The sequence below is a fragment of the Coffea arabica genome, chromosome 4e (genome assembly GCF_036785885.1).
Source record: "Coffea arabica cultivar ET-39 chromosome 4e, Coffea Arabica ET-39 HiFi, whole genome shotgun sequence".
In the NCBI taxonomy this organism is placed as follows: domain Eukaryota; kingdom Viridiplantae; phylum Streptophyta; class Magnoliopsida; order Gentianales; family Rubiaceae; genus Coffea; species Coffea arabica.
Window position 1 is genome coordinate 45,229,116 of NC_092317.1, and position 9,451 is coordinate 45,238,566.

Here is a 9,451-nt window from a genome sequence, read left to right on the forward strand (position 1 = left end):
CTGTTGATAATGCAATTGATGGCCAGATTGTCATAGATAATGCTAGCATTGGAAGGAAAGTTGCTATTCCAAATTTTGAAGAGAAAAAAGTACCAGTATAGGCACATTGGCAAGAACAAGCAAACGTAAAAGAAAGTGTTGCTGCTGACTTTGACTTTGATGTTTATGATGGGGATTGGACTCCTGTCCAAGAGGAATCAGATTCCATGAACACAAAGGAGTAACATAGTTGCCATGATTCCTCAGATGAGAACACTTCAAGAAGTAAGCCGAAATATGTGAGGTTCAGGCCAGAAGTTGACATGAAGGATCCTAAATTGTTTGTTGGTTTACTGCTTGACACAAAGATGCTATTTAAGAGAGCAGTTGAATTATATTTTGTAAAGTAGGGTGAGGAGCATAGTTGGGAGAAAAATGACAAAGGAAGGATCACGACAAAATGCAAGAATAAAAAATGCAAATGGTTTACTTATGCTACAAAAAAACCAAATTCTGATGCATTTTGTAATTAGAACAATGGGACCAGAACATCAGTGTGGTAGAACTTTCTATCACAAACATGCAAACTCAGGTTTTTTGGCTAGACATTACATGGAGTTTTTTGCGCATGAATAGAAAAGTTACAGTTGGTGCATTTAAAGAGAATGTGCATAAGGAGTTGAATGTAAATATCACAAAGGGTCAGATTTACAAGACCTTTGCAAAAGCCAAAATCTTGATTCATGAGAAGTATCGACAACAATGCACAAGAATTTGAGACTACTGTGAGGAATTGTTGAGCTCAAATCTAGGCTCCACAGTGCATGTTGAGACGGAGATTGATGAGGATAGCGGAAAAGAAAGATTCCGCAAGCTATATATTTGTTTTGCAACCTTGAAAAAAGGCTTTAAAGAAGGTTGTTGCCTTGTACTTGGTGTTGATGGCTGCCATCTAAGAGAACCACACCCAGGAGTACTCTTAACTGTTATAAGGATTGATGCTAATGATTGTATCTATCCTGTTGCCTATGCAATTGTGGAGACTGAAAACAAGATGTCTTGGAAATGGTTCATCGAGTTCTTAAAGTTTAATCTTAAAATCCATGACCATAAAAGATAGACATTTATTAGTGATAGGAAAAGGTTGTATGATGTCATTCAGCTAAACATTTTATATTTTCTAATACTACTGTTGCAAAAAGTGCATGTTTAGACTAATTTGTGAACTTTTTTTTTTAATTTATATGGCAGGGATTGGGTTCTACAATCCAAGAAATTCTTCCAGGAGTGGAGCATAGACATTGCATTAGACATCTACACAACAACTTCATAAAGCACCATCTTGGTGAAACACTTAAGGGTATGTTTTGGGCATGTGCAAGGTCCTCATATGTCAATAAGTTTGAATATGAAATGGAGTTGCTGAGAGTGCACACAAATGGTTGGTCGATAACACATCACCCAACCATACTTCTTAATAATGTATGTGAGAACTTTAATTCTGTGATATTAAAGGCAAGAGAAAATGCCATCCTTGATATGTTAAAAAATATTAGAATATACATAATAGAAAGGCTGAGGATAAAGGAAGAGTGGATGAGAAAAAGAAATGATGTTATCTGCCCAAAAATTCAAAATAAACTTGAAAAGGTTAAGGAGCACTCTAGATCAAATATTGTTAGGTGGTCTGATGATAACAGGTCTGAGGTGACACCTATGTATGGGAGTACATTTGTTGTTGACTTAAAGGCAATGACTTATACATGCAGAAAGTGGGAGTTGAGTGGTTTACCTTGTTCGCATGCTGTTGGCTGCATTGCTTTGATTGGAGTTGAACTAGAAAGTCTAGTGCATCAATGTTAATCTACAGATGCTTATCTGAAAGCTTATGAGCCAGCTATTGGTCCAATTAATGGACCTAATAACTGGAAGAGATCTAAGAAGGTCCCTATGTATGCACCAAAGAAGTTGAAACTGCATGGAAGGCCTAAAAAGACAAGAAGGAGAGAACCGGATGAGCCAATGCCTGATTCCAAAGAGTGTATAAGACTGTCTAGGAAGGGTGTCACATAGATGACTTGCTCCAAGTGTCACACTAAAAGAAGATGTCAGCTGAATGTTAAAGGAGATGACGGCTGTGAAAGAAAACCACCTTTGAACACTAATAGGTGTGAAAAATGCAAAGTGCTTGGTCATAATGCCACAACCTGCACAATGGTTGCCAAAGGAGAAGAAAATGCTCCTGATGTTTCTGGTGTGGTTTAAGTAATTGTTAGGATTGCAAATTATTATTTTATATTCTACTACTAACTTTGCATATTTTTGCAGATCGTAATGTGATTGGGAACAGTAGCATATCACAAGCAAATGAGATAGATGAAGGACCTATCAAATGTAGTGTAATAAAGTTCAGTTCTTTCTTTTCTTGGATTAGTACTACTATTCTTGTTGTTCATTTGGTTATTTAATGAAGTGCAAGATGCTAAAGTGCCTGTACCTATCAAACATGTTTCTCCTACATTCAACATGCAAGCTGCAGAAATGGTTGAAGAAATTGATGTGCAAATCAGTGCACCAACTGAAAGCTCATAGAGGTCAAAAAGGATTGTGTGTTGTTATTTTTGTCATGTTCCAGGCAAAGCAAAAGAACTTGTACTTGCTGTCAAGCACAATCTTGGCAAAACAGGATGGCTATTGTGAGCAGAAGAAAACAGATAGTAAGTTTTTTAGCTATTAAATTGTATGTTGTGATTTGTAAGTGTTACTATTGTTCTTGCGTTTCTCACTAGACATGCATTTACAGGCTCATAGGATACTTGATGAGTCGGATGACTAGTAAAGATGCATGGAATTGATGTAAGCTGAAGTAGTTGCTGATGAAGATGTTCTACTCTGTTTGTTGCTGAAGATGTGAAGATGCAAAGTTGTCTTTTGTCCACTTTTGTATCAACAAATGTCTTTTGTACGGGTTGCTCATTGGATTATTGCCCAGCATTTGCTGGAAACTAATATTAGGGAGTTTTAAATGGTTTTGTGATGGATCATCAACCGAAGTTAGTTTCTTTTGGCTAGTAGGGCCTGGATTACCATTCTAAACATTGTGTGCAGCTTTGGAGCAACTGATTACTTTTGAAATGAAGTTATATTAGATGCTGTGAAGATGTTCATATTAGCTGATGACTATATATTGCATTCATTCAAGCAATGTTTTGTCCAATTTTTTAATCTCAATCAGGTATTCTTGAATTCTCTTCCTGAACCACTTGGTGTTGAAATCCTGACTCTATTGAGCAAGAATTTTTTTAATGGTCATTACTTCTGCAATTCTTCCACTTCAGTCAACAGTGCTGAAATAACATTGAACTTGTCACCAAAAACTCACTTGTCCAACCTTGGATCTAAAAACTATTACAAATACTAAATAATCCAAATGCAAAATAGAGTAAACATAGATGAAAACTCAACAATTACTTCATTTCTAAAGTACATATGAACCATAAAATTCCATACACTGTCCAAAACTACTTCAACATCTTCAATTCCAGCAAACCTTGTATCTTCCTTTCCTTGCCTCCAAGTATAACAAGAAGTAAAATGCAAAAACAGACACAAGCCACAAACAATATTTTCACTTTTGCCTTCAACTTGTTCATTTCAATTTTTAATTCTGCATTTTCTCTCTCAACACTTCTCAGGTCCCTCAAAATTGCACCCATTATATTCTTTATTTTTTGGGGTATGGATGGATCATACCACTAAAAAAATTTATGAGCACCACGTTTTTGCATTCACTACCATTTCATAGTTAAAATTCAATAAATATTTTAGCAAAATCTAAACTTTAGCACATATAAAAAATTATCCCATAATTTCTGCAGCCATGAAACCTTCTTGATGGGTTTGCCTCTGTCCATGCAGTCACAATTCGGCATTGTTCTAGGCAGTGGCATAGCACGATTTTGTCTCTATTGCAGCATTCCTCGTTTCCTTCATAAATCGAGTTTTCTGTTTCTGAACCATTTGATCCGATGATGGTGTTAACAACTCGATCGCTAGCTGAGCTTGAGTATGCTTTGTCCCAATTCCTTCTCCAATTCATTTAATTGCAGTGCTTTTCCTACACGAGTCTGCAAAAATTGGCCAGATCTCTATTTTTTGAAAAAACCCTAGGTTTATAATTGGATTTTTCCATCGATTTACTTCTTTTGGTTAAAACTCCAGAATGGAAGTCCCTAAAATACCCCTTCTGGGTTGCTCGATTAGAAACCTGATGAAAATTATGCAGTGGCGTCACCCCTGAGCTCCTTGATTAGAACCAAAATATAAGTTTAGGGATCAAATTGGCTATAAATAATGTATAGGGACTAAATCGATGAAAAAAAAGTTCAGGGATTAAATAGGCCATTTTCCCAAAAAATAACGAGAAGAATAGTTTCCTCTTTCTTCCTCATCGAATCCTTCCTCATCGACTCTTTAGGGTAACCGCCGTTGCTTCGCTGCATCCTCTCTCGCCTTCACCTTCCATCCTCCACCTGTTCGCTTCATCAGTTTGCAATGTTCTCTTGTGGGCAGGCGTTTCATCCCACTTCTCTGCTTCATCATAACTCTCTTCTCTCCTACAGACTTCATGTTCATCTTTGCTGCCTTCGCCTTTAAAGGTAACTTCCTTCAAAAAAACTTACATTTTGCACTATTATGATCTAGTAAAATATCCACTGAAAATTTTCTAGAAAATTAAGTGTTGAATATTCCCAAATTAGTGAAATTAGAAAAGGAGGCTTGGTTAAAAATGAAACGTGCTCAATTTGGTTGAAATCTATAGTTCTTAATTTTGATATGCCTAATTTTAGTTCTTAATTTCATGTTCATTGGTTGTTGCAAGCACTATTCACATACTTATCTTGGCCTTCTTTTGGGATATGTTAAAATCGTTTTGATAATTATGTCCTTATGTAATAAATATTCTTTACCATTTCTGCTTATCAGGTATGATATTTTTAGTTTTCATAGATTCTTGATCATCAATTAGCCATTTACAATTATACGTACTTCCTTTTTTTCCTTACTAGGATTTATATGTTTGCTGAATTGATCTGGAAGATAGTTTCTTTGTTTGTGTATGCAAATAAGAAAAGCCTCTTGAAACATATATCTGCACGAAAATTCGATTTTTACACTTTCACTTCATTTGTTTTCTTTGATGATTATGGTCCTAATGATGAATCTCTCGTTTATTACAAGAGTGGTGAGTTTGGTTACTAGTTTCCAGAATTGCAAGAGTGATATATTGTTTAAGATATTAATCATAGTAAGTTCAGTTAAAATGTCTATATCTAGAGTCTTTATTTGGTTGGAGTAGAAGAAATTGTAGAATCTAGTTAGGTGCTCAAAATCTGAACGTGTTCAAATGCTCCATGTTTAGATTCTTCTTGTGTTGATTGTATTCAACAAAGCCTTTAAAGTTGTAAGACACAGAGATGATTTAAATTGGTCCCAAGAAAGGTCTTTGAATTTGTTTTCATTAGATAATTTTTGTCACATAGTTCCAATATGTGTAATCACACGAGGTATGATTACTGTCATTGCGGATTGTCGAAAAATTATCAAGAATGAAACATTTGACTAATATATTCATACCCAGAAATTCATTTAATTTTTGTTTTGTGTTGCTAAGGACCATTTTAGGTAGCAAGCAATTTTCTCGTCCACAATTTGAGAATACTAGTACTAATGTTGTGGTTCATGTGATGTAATTTATCGTGCCATGCACGATTTATCAATCTAGAAATATTTTTATCTTATCTTAAAAAAACTATTTTAGTATACCATTATAGATCTTCATCGTATTTTGTGTATTCCATAAGTTATAGACCAGACCAATTGTGTGTAGTGATTATTTGCATTGCTTGTGTTTACTTTCTCAACCAAAACTCCAGCAGTAGCTATGGTTATAAATTTGGAGCCACACAAAAATCATTAATGGTTCCTCTTTAAAACCAAAAGCTGCACATGCTCTATTCTCCGAAAAATTATTTTACTGTATTGCAGATATGTTAATTCAAATTTTTTTGGGAGATCGGTAGTCACAACTTAACTGAAGCAATGGAGTCAAAGCTAATTTCTGCTCATGTAGTTTTTCAGTAGTGGATACATTGAATTCGTTTGGTAAATCTACCTTTAACTTAGATGTGAAATATGGGATGTACACTACTTAATATGATATTCATTTGATTAATATAATGTTAGCATTTTCTAGAGCAATAGTTTTTTCTCTTATTGGCAAGCTTTGTTTTTTTTTATTTGTTTTTGGATACAATTAATTATTTTTAGTAGGAAAGCGTCTTCATAAATCAAGCGATGATCAACCTCTCCCATTTGCCTCCTTGTCTAGTTACCACCACTAGGAAGAAGATGGATTCCATCCGCTTAATTACTCATGTTTCTTGCTGACTCAGGCCATTCCCCATCCCAAGTAATTATTGCTTTTGCTTTCTTTTATTGGACTTTGATGTGAAAACTATGAATTTAATCGATTTATCTATTATTTATTAATATGTTATAGCATTTGGAAGGCATACTCCACTATTGACTCCTTTGACTGCATTAGCAAACTTGAGCTCAGGATGCAATCATGGTTAGTTCGCATAGATTAACTTTTTTGGTTTGTTTGTTATATCTATGACAAACTTGTGCACTATATATTTTGCAAAATCAAGAGTTTAATTTGTTTTCAATGTACGTATGACTTTTACTGATGACTTAGGAGAAAAGTATTAAGGCTAAGATAGAACACAAATATAATTTAGCAAGTATCAAAGTTGATAAGGTTGAGACTAAACTTTTTACTTGTTCTCTAGTATGTGTCATCATAATTGGGAGTAATTTTTTTTTGGGTAATAATTTCCTATAACTTTTGTTTTTTGACTAGTATTGTTTTATCTTGAATTCAGACCAACATGTTTTCTTTGTTTGCTCTTCGATAGTGTGGGGTGAAATTGAGCGACATACTAACCAAAACGCTAAATCGATTAGCTTTCAAAATATTCTTGGAAAGGAATTATTCATTGCTATTTGGGATGAACTGCCTACTATTTTGCTTTTTGTCCTCAATCCATTGGTATAGCTATTTTATGCTTGTAGTTGAATTTAACATGTGGTAAACATACATAGTGATTATGTGTTTTTGAATATATGGTTTAGCATGCTGTAGTCATCTACTGATTATGTATAAATATTTGGTTTAGCATGATCTGGTGATGAAAAATATAGTCAAGATAAATGCTTCATGCTATAAGAGGAAATATGCGAATCAAGAGCCCTAGTATGCTGAATTGAAATGGAATCAATGTAAAGCAAAGCAAGCAGTGAAACAATCCCTGAAGCAATGTTGATGTTTTCCAGGGCAAATGGTGCAAAAGAAGATTTACATGTTATACAATGGAAACTTCAGACAATAGGCTATTTTTAATCTTTGCAGAATATGTTTTTTGCGTTGAATTGTATATTCTAATCCATATTTTTTCTGAGAGAGAGTTCATGTGTGTAAGGGGAATGGTCTATTGCATTTACTGCTTTTCATTGGAACTTCAAACAATTGAACAAGGAATAACTTACCGTACTTTTGAGATGGCTCTAACATTGCTGGTATTTTACTTAATGCAGTTTTCCTTCATTAAATGCTGCTATTATTCTGATTGCTAATGCTCTATCTCTTGTTTTTCTTTGTGAAATTTACTTTTATACATTTTTAAACCTCTAATCTTTTTTGTTTGGAATTTTTTCCATATCTTGTAATACCTAAACAATATTAACTGCTAGATTTTGTTATTTGATTTTGACAATATCATGTATGCTCTTCTTCTTTTTTTACCATATTATACTTCACCTCTCTTTCATATTTTAATGAATGCTTTTGACCATTTATTTGGTGAATTTCTCTAGATATTGTCCATAGAAAAAAAAAATGACAAAAGTGATATTTGTTGAGGTGATTTTCTAATATAAGCATCGACGCAATTGGCAATTGAGGCATCATTGAAAAATTGATTTAAATTTCTTTTTTTTTTTTATGTTGGATGAACTAAAAAGAATGATTTTTTTTTTTTTTTTGGAAAAGACTTCGCCGCATGCCATATGAAATGTGGTGAAGCTTTTTTCTCTTTGTAAAACCCGCATCTAGCTTTGATGCGACAACCTGTTTTTAAAAATTTTTAAATATAAATTTTTATTTTTTGTATCCATAGACCTTACACCTTAAACTATATTCCTAGCTGGATGCAAAAACCTTTGACTGCACTATTATTTTGTAAAATCTAGGGCTTAATTTGTTTTTCAATGTGTGTATGTTTTTTTAGTGATGACTGAGGAGGAAAGTATCGAGGTTGAGCTTGAACACAAATATAATTTAGCAAGTATTAAAGTTACTGAGGTTGAGATTGACCTTTTTACTTGTTCTCTAACATGTGTTATCATAATTGGGAGCACTTTTCTTTGCGTAATAATTTCCTGTAACTTTTGTTGCTTTTTCTTTTTTTACTAGTATTGTTTTATCTTGAATCCAAACCAACATGTTTTCTTTGTTTGCTCTTCAACAGTGTAGGATAGATTGGAGTGGCATACTGACTAAAATCGCCAAACAGATTAGCTTTCAAAACATTCTTCGAAAGGATTATTCATTGCTACTTGGGATGAATTGCCTACTATCTTGCTTTTTGTCCTCATTCCATTAACATAGTTATTTTATGCTTGCAGTTGAATTTCACATGTGAGAAATATAGATACTCATTATGTGTTTTTTGAATATACAGTTTAGCATGCTATAGTCATCTTACTGATTATGTGTAAATATTTGGTTTAGAATGATTTAATGATGAGAAATATAATCGAGATAAATGCTTCATGCTATAAGAGGAAAGAGGCGATTCAAGAGCTCAAGTATGCTGAATTGAAGTGGAATCAATGTAAAGCAATGAAACAATCCCAGAAGCAGTGTTGATGTTGTCCAGCGCAAAAGGTGCAAAAGGAGATTTACATGTGTTGAATTTGTATATCCTATTCCATATTTGTTCTAAGAGAGAGTGTGTATGTGTAAGAGGGAATGGTCTATTGCCTTTACTGCTTTTTCTTGGATTTCAAACAATTGAACAGAGAGTACTCTTACTGTACTATGGAGATGGCTATAATCTTGTTGGTATTTTACTTAATGTAGTTTTCCTTCATTAAATGCTGCTATTGTTTTGATTGAGAGTACTCTATCTTGTGTTTTTCTTTGTGAAATTTACCTTTATACAATTTTCAATGCCTAATATTTTTGTTTGGCTTTTTTTCCTTATCTCGTAATACCTAAATGATATTAACTACTAGATTTTGTTATTGTTTTTGACATTATCATTTACGCTCTTCTTTTTATTACCATATTATACTTCTTCACCCTCTCGTGTTTTATTGAATGCTTTTGACCATTTATGTGCCG

At 33.7% G+C, this 9,451-nt stretch overlaps 1 long non-coding RNA gene across 1 annotated transcript; it reads left to right on the forward strand.

The window, feature by feature from the left end:
* Window positions 1-4,416: 4,416 nt before the first annotated feature.
* LOC140005800 (uncharacterized) lies at window positions 4,417-9,146 on the forward strand. The gene is made up of 2 exons (XR_011813369.1): window positions 4,417-4,637; window positions 8,837-9,146. It is a non-coding gene; the product is annotated as an uncharacterized lncRNA (long non-coding RNA).
* The last annotated feature ends 305 nt before the right edge of the window (window positions 9,147-9,451 follow it).